Here is a 13697-nt window from a genome sequence, read left to right on the forward strand (position 1 = left end):
GGCTGGACCTGGCACGGCCCAAACTCCTCGCACCTCCCACTGAGTCATCTCTAGAGGAATTTCTCTGTGCTCACAATTGCTTCTGCCACCTCTTCATGCAGCCATTAACCCTTTCTGCCTCCTAATTACCGCTGCAGGGCCACACTGTGACCTGGATTGCAACACCAATTGGGATTGAAAATAATCTCGGGAAGAAAAATAAGCAACACAAAAGGCTTGGAGGAGTTTTAAGCATCCTCAGAGTTTTTTTAAGCATCCGCAGTACCTATTACTCCTCAGGAGCAGCAGGGCAAGGAGAAGCCAGCAGCACTGGGTCCAGCACCGTTACATGCAGTAACATCCCCCTAGAAATGTATTTCATGAGAGTACAATGGGCCAAGAGCTTTCTGTTAGTGGAAGAGGGAATGTTTTGCAGCTGTGAAGCATGGAGGTGCCTCGTCCTTCCAATCGTATTGTAAAAATATGGAAGTATTTTCTAACCTAGTTGGTGCTTGTGCTTCCTTTCCCTTCGAATTCTTTTGCAGCCACTAAGCACATCCAAACCCGTGATTGTGGAACTGCTTGTGAGAACAGTTAATGCCTTTCTAACAGTCACATAGAAAAAAAAGAGAGGGTTTTTCGTTCAGAAGAATTAAAAGCCACACAGAGAAAAAAGAGTTTTTCTAGTTCAAAAGAATGAAAGAGAGCTCAGCCCCGAGCACCTCAGTCTGTTAACTAACAGCTCGCTCAGGCTGGGACGGTAGGGCCGGCAACACGCCTTCCTGACCGCCCATGCCTGCGGAGACTTCTGCTAACTCAGACCAACATGTGTTGAGATATTCCTGGAATTCTTGGATTTTGCAGCTGTACGATTATGCTGTACGATTTGCAGCTGTATGATTAGCAAGATGGCAAGAAAAGGCCAGTTCACGATTTCATCCCTTACAAAGTTGCAGTTGGCCACGTGTGGCCGTTCCTAGGAAGTGGGGACGGCTGCAGGCAGTTTCTGCTTTGCAGGGCTCCCAGCAAGGTGCAAGCTGGCTCAGATCTCCTGAGCATTTTGAAATGTGTCCTGGGTTCTGCATTTTGCAATAACCTTAAAAACTTTGCATGACAAGAATTACCATGTCTTCCTAAAATGTGCATCTATACAGAGGCTCCTCCTTTCAGAAAGTAAAATAGCAGGTGGTTGGTTTTGCCAGCAACATCCAGGCTGGGATTATGTGAAGCATCCCTCGGAGTACAAACTCAGTATATATCAGAGATGTGTGTTAGCCTGTTGATCTAGACGGATTTCAGACAGATATTCCTGAGATTTCCATATCTGTGGCGTATCAAAGAGGTCTCGTAAATGTTCTCAAATGATTAGTTATAGCAAAATTTCTAAGGGCCAAAGCAATCTCTGGGCTGCTTTAACCCTCTGCTTGAATGCCACTGCATGGAGCAGGACCATGGCCAAGCGCTCCTATTGACAGTGCTTCTCATCTCAGTAAAGGTGAAGGGCTTCACTTTAAAGATAAAACGGGGAAAACATTCAAAGCCATTTTCTAAAAAGCAAGATGGAAAGCCGAGTCTTTGGGAAACTACATAAATGAGTACATATACTGATTTAGTTAGGGATAATTTGGAGAAAATTTTTTTTAAAGTTTTCTTCTAAAGGAGTTTGGTGACCTTTATCTGTATATGCATATTACATCTGACTAAAGGGCACATCGGTATAAAAGCAATGCCAAAATTCTCCCCTTAACCCATCATCAAAAGGCACTGATACATGCAGATGAGTAATACCCCTTCTTTTATGGTCGACATCTGTTAAAAATATTAAACCAGGCAGCTTAAACCCCTCTCTTGTCCTGCCTTGTCTCATATTATTGTCACATGAGGCAACTCCTTTCCATGTGTTTTGCCAATTTTCCTATTCCCTTTTCAGCAGAATGTCAGAAATAGCATAAACAAAAAAACACCAGAAAGGCAACTGCACTTCTGGCTAGCTCGAAGAAGAATGAATTTCTGGAGTGATAAGTGCATAGGGCAGGGAGGGGGAGGATATCCCTTTGCGGAGGGACAAACAAGCCTTTCAAACATATTTGGCAGCTCTTATGTTAACACACACTTAGTATTATCCTATAATGATGTGGGGAAAAAAATTGCAAGGCTACAGGACACATCAAAATACATCAAAGGCTGAAGAGTGGTCATGGAGTGCAGCTTCCCTTTCCCTAAATTATAGGGGTGAAGAAATAGAGCTATTTAGCTTTTCTATCTTGTTTGGACCAGAAAGCCGGATGCCGGCCAGCCCTGCCCGGTTATGAGACAGAGCTGGGCAGGGCATCGGTGAGGGGCTGAGCGAGGGCAGCTAGAGCTTAGAAGGAGACATTTTTTAGGGAGGAGATTGGCATTCCTGATAGGTCTCCTGTGAAGGAGAGACCCTTGGCTTGCCAGGCATGGGGGAAGAGTGGGGGGAATTTGCCTGAACTGGGGAGGTGTTGCTGTGTAGGGACGCGTGTGCAGCGATGGGGCAGTCAGGAGGGCAGCGGTCCCTCTGCCGTTACGGTGACTTTTCCCACCAAAGTCCTCTCCCACGTGGGGTTAGAAGAAAGGAGGAGTTTCAGGGAGACAAAGGAGGTGGTTTGGGGGGAGATCTGCGCGAGGCGGGGTGTGATGTGGACAGAGATGCAGGCTGGGCTGCCCACGCTCGAGGCCAGCTCTGCAAGCAGGGACCACACTGCTGGGAAGACGTGTGAGCTGCGTCTTCTTCCAGCACCTTCTGAGCAACTTCAGCCTCTCCACTATGGGGGTGCTGGCCCACAGAGGCAGGCAGGTAGGGGCTGTGTCATGGGAAGCCAGGACAGACAGACAGACAGACAGGGGCTCTAAGTTAGAAAATCTTGCTCTTCCCAGAGGCCTTTGAGAAGCAGCTGATGAGCCCATCAGGGACAGGGAGCTTTTGCAAAAGGCGAGAAGCTGCCTCTCAGCAGTCTGGTGAGCAATCCCACACTGGGACAAAGGAATTGCTTTAAAACCAGCTGGATTTATTTTTAGGGTGTGAAATGGTTGCATGATGCAATTGAGTAAAAGAATAGAACAACCAGAAACAGTGCTAAATACCAAACTTGCCTGCACACCCTTGCTTTTAACCACTGGGAGGCTGAAATGGCAACTGAGTGATGTTACTTTGCAGATTATCTGCCTCCCGAAACCTGGAGGCCAGATGGATGTTGTCTGTAAGTGCTCTGACAAGAAGAGGATTCATCGAGTGACATCGGGCAGTTACTGAGCTCCTGGTCAGAGCTGTACTACCTGTACTCTGGAGCTCTGCTGGGGTAATTTGAGGCATACGTAATGTGAGGATTTCTTGTAGCCCTTACACAAGAAGTATTTCACCGCTTCTAGTTTCCTGACCTAATTCCACTGCCCTCTTCCAGCGAGGTGCATTCAATGTTTGTTTTAAGGAAAACTTGCTTTCTTAGTGATACAAGCCATCACGCTTTCAGTGTGCTTTCTGCAAAACGTGTAGACTTACTCTTTTCGATGTGTGCCTGCGACGGCAATAAGCAAGACAGACAGTACTGGGACGTGGATCTCGCTGCCTGTTGCATCACACTTAAGGAAATCCATTTTCCAGCATCCACCTAACTGCTCCACACTGCACAGGACTGGGATGCTGCTTAACAACTTTGCATGGTAGCCACTTCCATTAAGAAAATTCTCAATGCCCTAGTCAGTGCTCAATGCCTCCTGGCTACTCAGGCTTCGGCTGCAGGACAGCATTCATCCCCTACCTCTGCATGATCAGAGTAGCTTTTATCCGGGGTCTGGCGTGGCAAAGCGGAGTTGAACACAGCACACAGGAGCTTGGTCTTTGGTATTTGAAAGCCCTGACATTAGTGCTGGTCATTGCAGTTTTACATTGCAATTTAGTCCTTTTGTTTAGCACCTGCAGAGATTCCAAACTGATGCTATGTCCTGTACAGTTTCAGTGATTACATGTAACAGCTTGTGCACTTTATTCACTGTCTTGGTCTTCTCATCCTGAATACCCCTCTTAAATTTTTGTCCGTTGCTATAGTTCTGCAAATACCAAAGAATAATTTGCCCTGCCCTTCAAGTGGAGAAAAGAGCTCTGGTATCTGTGTGACAACGAAGCTTTTGGCAGCAGGAACAACAGCACTAGAAATTTAAAAGAAAAGCAGATTATACAAGAAAGGGATTTAAGGGAGCTCAATCTCAAATTCCTGCAATTGCCTAAGAGGAGCACTGGTGTCTCACAATCTATTTAAAAGATCTTTCACTAAGCCACGTGCCACAGAAAGAGAATTAGCAATAACCTGTATGATTGCTCATCATTTGCTAATATAATCCAATGCTATAAGGGTATTGCCTGGGCCAAGGCAGCCAAATAGGACTTTAATTCCTTGATATCACCAAACCAGTAATTGCTTGCTGTTTGTAACTGCCCATCTGCCAGACTGTCTAGTGCAGGCAAGACTAGAAGTGATAGTTATGAAGCAACCAGAGAGCTTCTGGGACTGGCTACAGCCAACCAAGCAAGCAAAATCCCTTCTGAGCTAGTTACCTGTAGTGGTGAAGATGGGCAAGAGAATGGGGACTGTAGCTTGAACCTCCATTTAGAAAAGTGTATCTGGAGGAGAATGTGGATGCTCACCTACAAGGGCATTTATTGTACACTAACTTTAAGGATCAGTCTCATCTTTTCTATAAAGAAATGTCAACAGACTATGCTGCAAGGAAAAACCTTTTATTTTGTCTGATAAATAGCGGGATGGATGCCAAGCAGACAATAAAGTCCTTACAGAGTTATCCTTAATTCAAGTTTTTGTGGGAGGTTTTATTAGGACACTAGTTTCTATAATTTTAACTTCTGTCAAAGAAGGATGTGGCTATTCAGGAATATACAATACAGTCTGTTGGTACAGGACTCATCAGGGAACAGTGTTTAGGTTATTACTAAAGCAAACAGAAAAATCTCCGCCCATAATGTACAGAGGTTCAATATTTACAATAGATTAACACAGTCAGCTGCTATCTTCAGAACACTTTTTTTAACTCCAGTGAAAATGAGTTCAAATTCCTCCCAAAGTCCTCTAATGACCAACCCTTTCAGTATTTAACATTTATTGTACCAGTGATCTTCTTAACCCTAAATATAGGGTTTCTTAACCAGATATATACATATAGATTTTTTATTATGTATATGTTGTTACATATAGGTTTTTATTATACATAGAGATACAGATTTTATATACATATATATATATACAAGTGTGTGTGTATATATATTAAAAAGTCTATGAAGAACTGTAAAGCAGACTCTGGTTTAGTAATCAGTTAAAAAAATTAGTAAACAATTAGAAACAGGTTTCATGTTAAATTTAATTTGGGGATTTTTCTGAGTTTGCCTCAGACCTACATCTTTATATTCATAAAGGGAGGAGGATCTCTTTGATTCCTTTTGCTGCCTTGTAAAACGGTACCAGAAAGCAACCTCTAACAAAAACCTATCTAGGATTACAGAAAGCTTGCAGCTCAGTCCACTTGTATCTTGGCTAGGGGTTGTCCAGCGGGAACAAAAGGAAAGACCCTTGTCACTGAGCTGATGGACAGATTAAAAATGTACCTGTTCACAGGACAAAGTCTTAGATGAAAACATCCCCAAGTAACAAAGGAAGCTAATGATGTGCTTTTATAAAGGCAGCGACTGATTCCAGTTCCACATATAGACACTTGCAAAAAAGAGAGTCTAATGGGGGAAACATTTAGAATAAATAGAAGGAATGAACTGGAAATGTAAAACCAAAATAGTGAGCTTGTCTGATATGCACCGGATAGTTATAATCCACAGTTTCTAAGATGGCAGACGAGGGGGCAGCTCAGCTGCAAGCCTGTTCGTCTCAGTGGGGTTAAAGAATTCAAGCTCTTACCTGGCCTGGTTTCTTGATGGAAAACTAAAGCACCATATTTTTGACTCTGGAATTTGTGTTTGAGAACAGCAACATTCCCTGAGGCACAGCTGATATTTTTATTAGTCTTAATCAGACCTATCTCTTCATTCCTCCTCATTCTTTCGAGTTTCCATTGAGCTTGGTAGCAGCTTGCCTTTATAATTTGATCTATTTCTTTCAGTTATAATACTCATCCCATGATTAATTAAAGTCTTGAGTGATAAGATCTAACTCTAAGCTATTTGACTTGAAAATGAGAGAAAAGGTTGTCATGTTTCACTCGTGTAACCTTAACCATTCCTTTCACTCTCGTGCCAAGCAGACATTTTCCGTGACTGACTTTAGACTACCTTCATTTTCCTATCAGCCCATATATCAAAGAAGGCCTCTCATCCCCCAGCTTCTGTTTGATTTTTTAATAGCCAGCCAGTTCTGAAATAAATCCCCACCTCCACACACTCTTGGGTTTCTACATTAGAAAGCTTCTGCATCTTCTAACTCTGCAGAGAATACTGCACCGCTTGTTGCACTTGCACACAGCCACAGTGCTGCTTTTCAATCCATGACTCACCGTTTTCCTTGGAAACATTATTAGAACAGTCATGTTTGGGGTTTTTTAACAATTTCCAGCTTTTCAACCGGCTTCACTGAAAACTGAGGCGAATCTAAGCACAGGACAGTGAAGAACAGCGAGAACATCACGCCCTTAGAGCGACGTTAATCACCCTTGTTACTCCGAACCGAAAGAAAACCCAGCGGATTCCAGACTCTTGCTTACATCTTCTTTGGTTCACATGCTCTTGCCTAGATCTGCTTTAAAAAAGGTTATTTGATTTCTGAAAAAACACTAAGCATCGTTTCCTTTCATTCCCCCATAATCAAACAGCAGTGGCAGCAAGACCCAAACTCAGTAGGTAAGCCTAGAGGACAGGCTCTACTATTGCCTTGGTCTGAGTCAGGATGGACAGAAATGTTCGGTGTTAATACAAGGAGAAACACAGTCATCAGGTCCCTTGTTTCCATTTTGTCATGCACAAGCAGCTCCAAAGCAGAGCCCTTGGGCTGACGCTGCGAAGGGCAGCAGAGCTCTCATGGGCACTTGCCGGTGACATGGACGGCCTTGGCTTCCCATCCAAAGGGTTTTCAGATGTCTACAAAAACAATATGGACACCACAGGCTGTGTCTCAGGTTCACCCTACACTTCAGGGAGCTCCTGGGAGCAGTTGGCTCAGGCATAATATAAACATAGATATTCTCATGAAAGAAACCTCCAGTACCTCTCCATAGTGCACACCTTTTGCCCATTACCAGATGCTTTCGGGCAACAGTTCAGACTGACAAGAACTAGAGAACCAAAGGAAATTTTCCTCTGTAACCATTACAATGAGGGAGGGAACGCGTACAGCACCGTAACGTTATCTTGGTTTTGTCAGCCACAGCAATACAAGAAAATGCAGCATATTCCCACAGAAAACTCTGGCAGACCACCAGGTTAGACCTGCCGAGGTCGACTTCACTGCACACAACTCCACACAATGGGCTGGAAGTAGGGGCTAGCTGCGGTCCTCCTCGTTGTCCTGCTGCCGTATCCGTGCCGACTTCGCTGCCATCCATGGTTACAGCACGGCTTGGCAGCCGTTCGCTCCGGTGGTGACCAAGTCCTTAGCAAACACTTTGTTCCTGCTGGACTTCAGAGGCCAGGCAGGCGCGGGACCACCTCCGGACCCAGCAGCTAATCCTTTCCTAGGAGATGACTATCACAAATGCAAGCAGCAGCAAATCCTGTAAGCCCTTCACTCCTGGCTGCTTTGCTCCTGGCAACCAGGGATGGAAATCCGTTCACCATTCCCAACCAGCTCACACCAGGCAGCTGGAGCAAGAGAGAGCACGGGAGGTCCCTGCACTTTTTGGGGCTGTTGGCAAAGGATTGCCAGGAGCTGACAGCTCCCGGGAGGCCAAGCAATGCTGGAGACACGTCTCATCCCTGGAGGCAGAGTCGGACCCTTACAAACACAGGGTTTGCTTATTCCCCACCTTCCTTTCTGGCACAGAACAGAGCCTTTTTCTGCAGAAAAGAGGAGGAACTTCAGAGTGACTCTGCAGGGAGGGGAGGGCCTGGCGATGCCAGGAAAGGTGCGAGCTGGGGCCCCAAACCACACACCCAGCACAAGTGTTTGGCGCCGGCTTGGGAGGAGAAGCCCGGGCTGGGCGGGAGATTTTAATGCATTTTTGCCACCAGAAGGCAGTGGGGAGCTGCAGATGTGAACAGTGGGTGTCCAGCAGGACCTTCCCCTGGGAGAAACAGCAGAAGGAGCTTCTCCCTCCGCTGCACCTGGTTATAGTCCTCTCGTTCAGCTCCCTTTGCTGTCCTTAGGAAAGCACAGGGGACTGCAGCTTACCAAGAGAGCCTTGTCATCATTTTCTTTGGGAAATAAATGTGCATCAGCATTTTTTCCTGAATAGCAGCTATACGAGACAGGAAAACATAAATATCAGAATGGAAAGGTGGGGATGGTCTCCAGGAGCCAGGATGCACAAGCAGCCACGGGGCAGCAAACGCGTCGGCGGTGCTTTAGTTGGGAGCATTGCAGTCCCCCGGGCGCAGCAAGCAGTGTCCTGTCTGCAAAGGGAGGGATCCCAGCCTGGGACCAGCGTGCCAGAGATCTTCTGGCTGCTCCTTGGGGCAGAACGTCTCTGGCTGCACAGGACACCTCCTCCGCCAGGCATCGTTAAGTCAGGGAATGCCCCAAGTAGTGGAAGGAAACACGGACACCATATGTGGTTCAGGGATTTGAAAGCAGCCCTGGGAGGGAGCACCACGGGCCAGGCCAAGGGGCGTGCAAGGATCCGAGCTGCCGGTGGCTGTAGCTTCTGCAGGGCCTCTGGTGGGTTTGTGAGCTTAGTTAGCAGCTGGTGTCAGGAAATGGCTCTTCAGTAATTTCCAATTTATATGGAAATATTTTCACCTGATTACCAACAAATTTAAGTTCTAACTGAGAAATGGACAGAAATCCTCAGCACACGCAGACTTACCTTGCCCCTCCATCTGCTGAAACCTTTTTGGGGTGAGCACAGGCATGGACCACCCCCAGCACAGACCGCTCCCTTGAGCAGGGATTCTCCAGCTCTGTTGTTGTTTTTGGAGGGGGAGCTAAATGTGCAAAGTCACTCTGCCCTGTAGCTCCAATGTATGACCGAGTGGTCACAGCGAGTGCACATGAAATCCTTGCTGGCCGGTTGCAGCCACCGCGGCCGCAGCGCAGCTGTGCTGTGACCCTCCCTGCAGGCATGCGCTCTCCCTCGCATCTCATGCATGGCGGGGAAGGAGCTGTTTCTAGGAAGGGTTTTACCCTGGGAGGGCTGTTTCTCAGAAGCGAGTCCCTCCTGCACATTACTGACTTACAGAGCTCTTGATGGCAATTTAAGAGGTTGCCAAGCTCAGTTTTCCACCTGGGCCATCCACCACGGACAAAAACCCAGCAAAATGATTGAAATATTTGTCTCCTGCGATCCAGCCTCTTCAGCGCCAGGAGCTGATGGTTGCGAGCGGGAGAGTGGCGGGTCCGGAGAGGTCACCGGGTTAAGTGCTGCTAATTCCCTGTTAAGTGACTTCAGCAAGTCAGGATTAGGATGGGCCAGGGGTGCGAGGTGGCCTTGTGCTGTTTACATGGCATGTCAGGAACGCAGCGGCTCTACCACGATTTTTGCCTGTTTTTTAAGAAGAGGACACGGTGGGGAAGGCAGGCAGCTGCTGAAGCCAGCTCAGTTACCCCAGGGTTGCATTTGGCCCCAGATGCCTGGCTTCTCGTGCAGGGCTGGAGGCGTTCGTGTCCCCTGAAGCCAAGGGGTGAGTGGGGTGAGGGGGCTCCTGGGGAATCCTGGCCATGGGGCCTAGCCGTGCCCTGGAGCAATCACATGTTGACATGGGAGAAGAGGCTTCCTGCCTTCCTTCCTTCATAGAGCCAGTGGGGAAGTTGTCCTGCCCTTCTCGCTCCTAAATAATAAACTCCTTTACCTCTTTCTCCCTGTGATATTCTACACTTTAGTGGAATTTCAGTTGCCATTAATGGCACCCAATCAGTCTGTCAAAACTTAAGATGTTTGGAAACTTGACCACTGAGAATTGAAAAATGTTTTTTGTTCTTCAAAACAAACAAACAAAAGCTTCCTTGGCAAAACAACTGCTTCCAAACAAACAAACGAACGAACAACAAGCCCTGAAGCGGACAGCCCCCCAGCTGGCCACATGCAAGGCCGTACCGGCTGATGGGGGGGTTGCGTGTTGCTGTACAGACACCGGTTGTAGAGGAATTAGCAAGGAGCCACTAAGCAGCTGGGGGAGAGCAGCTATTGTCAGTCACTATCGGCCCCGGCTGATCTGAACCGTGTGAGCTAAAGCGGAAAGACTTTCTGTTTCAGCACAGCATTCTCTCTTTTGGCCTCGCTGCTAATAACACTCACAGCCCCTCTCTGTGCCCTGGCTCCCAGCGAGCCGTGTGGAACGAGGATTTTGTGCTTTGCAAAAAAGTTTTGGGCATTGCTGATGCACTCGGGCCACTGAAGTGGTGGTGGCCTGTTGTTACTGCTGGCAGTCTTTAGCTGGTTGGGGAATGCTGTGTTTGCATCCAAGGGGTAATCTGCATTTCCCTAGTGAGGGAGTAATTCCTGTTGCATGCGTTGCAGCCATGCTCAGATAAAAATGCTTCAAGTGTGAGACCCTCAGGGAGGATGCAATTGTGGGGATATATGAGGGCCACTCTCAAGCAAACCTACATCTGGTCTGTGAAAGAACTGGTGGAAAGGGGCACAGTGGGAACCAAATGGTGCCCAGCGGACTGGTGCAATGCCTACAGGAGCCACAAAAACTGTGTACAGCCCATGGAGACCATCAGGATTTCCCTAGCTTATGTCCAGACCAAACTTGCACCTATTGTCTTGGCTGGGGTAACTCTGAGTTTCTGGGTCCCAGAAGTTTTCTGTAAAGTTCTTGTTCCCAGGGGCACTTCCGAGCTTGTGCGAATGGTATCAGGTGGATGGGTTATCTTCTTCCACCTCACTACTGTGTCTCCCCATCTCCTCCCATCCATCTGCTAGTGCTTTGCTTCTGGTTCTCTGTTGCTTTTTCCTTTTTCTACTTATCTGCCTCCTTTTATTACAATTAATTTATAACACTTCTTACATTCACATTTATTAGCTTTGAAAACAGCAGGACTTTGTTATTTCCTTTAGACACTTAGCCCTCCCCCTTTTGATAATGTCAGTGTATCTTTTCCCGTCCTTTTCTCAGGCATGCTCTCCAGAGATGTCATTGTAAAGAAATGTGTTTTCCATGAAAAGCATACCAGGGCGCATGGACATTGCCCCGTACAGAGATGTGAGCTTGTCTTCCCTCCTGCAGTTCAAAGTTTGAAAGAGCAAAAGTCAGCGTTCTCCTGCTGGTCATCTGCCTTGACTGCCTGCTATCTGTCAGTGTGGTGTCACTAATGTCCCACAACTCTGACCTGCTTGATTTTCCACTCACTTCTTGCCAGTTTTCCAGAGGAGAATGAATCTGAAAAGGTCTACTCCTAATGCTGGAAGAGTCCCACCACTAGCGATGTGGCAATGCCCTGCAGGGATTAAGGAAGGAGGACTTCTTTGGAGATCGAGGTTAGAGGGAATTAAGATTGGAAAGTACCGGCTGAAAGCGTGAGAGGTTTCTCAGTCTGGTAACAGTCAGGGCAAGAAAAGTTCCCAAAAATACGATTATTCAAAGCTGTGGTTCACTTATAAACTGAGCATTGCCTCTCACCTCTGAGTTCTGCATATGCAGGCTCTGCCAGCCTTGCCACACTGCCTGTTTTCTGCCTTTCCAAATTTACTGCCAAAATCAGAACAGGACACTCCCCAAGTGTTTATCAGTAGAATGAGGCAAATCTGCGGCAAAGCCTGAACACACCTAAATGGTTTTCCTTGACAATGTCAAGTTTGCTGGGCGGTATCTGTCATCCCTCTTTCTTTCATTGCCCCTGCCCTGGCACTCTGTAGTCTGGTCTAAAAATATCACCTTCTCCACTGCCAAAGCAGTTAAATCTCTGTGCATGTTTCTTCTGTTCCTTTTATCCCTCTTTTTTTTTTCTTTCTGGATTATCTATCTCTCTTGTGTTGATTTTGTATTTCTTTTATCTAAGTTGAAACATCTTGAAAATCACAGCGTAGGATATGCTCTTAGCAGCTTCTGGTTTGTTTTTTTTTTAACTTACGCTGTTCTGTTCCCCTTGATGACAAAGCAGCACAGGCAGGAGCAGGCTTCAGGGCTGCCTGCCTGTGCCATGATTCAGCAGGTTGTAAAAGGAAGGAATGTCTTCTTTTTTGGGAAAGGGTGGGAGAGAAAGGGGAGGCATGTGTGACAGGCATGCGTGTGTATATTTGACTTTCTGGTGCTTGTGTGATTGCAGCAGTAGTATGCTGTCCTGCGAGTTATGTTGGAGTTAATAACCTGTTTCAAAAGAGAGGCTTGAAAGATATTTGGTGGAAAACTGGATTTTGCCTAGACTGGGGAGGGAGCCTGCTAAATTATACTGCTTTGTTACCCTTTAAAGTATTCCTCCGTGGTGTTTTTAGTTTCTTATTTAAAGCACTTGGTATCTCCTGTGCTGCCTGTTGTTTGTGGCTGTTTCCCTGCCTGCCTGTCTGCATCTTCTGTTTAGTCTCTGGGTATAGCTCAGTCAACAGGGAGGTTTAGGAGCTAGCTTGGTGGCTTTCTGGAAAAATGTGAGCATTTGATTCTAAACTTCAGTGTAAACAGGGATTTGCTGATTTCATTTATGCTGAGCCTTATTTCTGAGCGCCGGGGCCCTGCTTGCATTGTCCTAACGCGGTGGAATTTTCTCTGTGGGGAGACTTATGTTGCTGACTCATTGCATCACCTCAAAACAGATTTATGTTTACAACCCCCCCCCTTCTTTCTTCCTGCCCCTCCTAGCAATATTGAATTTGGTATTCCTACAGAATACCTCCTATCTGCTGGAACAGGCTGCAGCCCACAGACCACACAGGAGCTTGCTTTGAACTGTGTAGTTCAGATACAGCTTTCCATTTAACTGTTCTCAGCTGGAGCAGCTCAGATACAACGTACAAGTGGTATTACTGATAGGGTAACAGGACTCTGCTTTCCTCATCATAGGACCTCGTTCCTTGCCATCCCACACTGCCGTACGTATGCAGCAGGAGACAGGGACTCCTGAAGTTTAATCCTGCTCTGACAGTTACTTGTGTGCCCCCATGCAAACCAGTTACCTCCTCCGGCTTCTCCTTCCCAGTCAGTACAGCGGGGACAGTTATTTCTGCATTTCCCTGTGCTTCTGTACTTGTTTGGATGTGTAAATGTCGAGCGTTTACACAGTATTCCACCTCTACAGAAATATACGATGTTAATTTTGGAAATATAGCACAGCTTAAAGCTTCTGATATTAAACAAGGCCTTTATAAACAAGAGGCTGCCTCAGCACTGCCATGTTCTAAACAAGTTGGAGCATGTGTCAAATTTTATAATCTTAAAACTTCAGCTTGTAATTGAGCAAAAAATACTAGACATGCTGAACTTTCTGAATAGGCAGGAAAACTTGAAGACCCTTTCCAAGGAGCTAAGGACAGAGAAGGCAGAAGCGAAGGTGAATTTGCTGTTTAGCATGATTGTGCACAGGCACTGGGACAGACAGCAGCCTCCAGCTTCCCCGGACAGACCTCCCGGGTGAGCCCCCTCGGCATCTCCA

The sequence above is a fragment of the Ciconia boyciana genome, chromosome 9 (assembly GCF_034638445.1).
Source record: "Ciconia boyciana chromosome 9, ASM3463844v1, whole genome shotgun sequence".
Taxonomy (NCBI): domain Eukaryota; kingdom Metazoa; phylum Chordata; class Aves; order Ciconiiformes; family Ciconiidae; genus Ciconia; species Ciconia boyciana.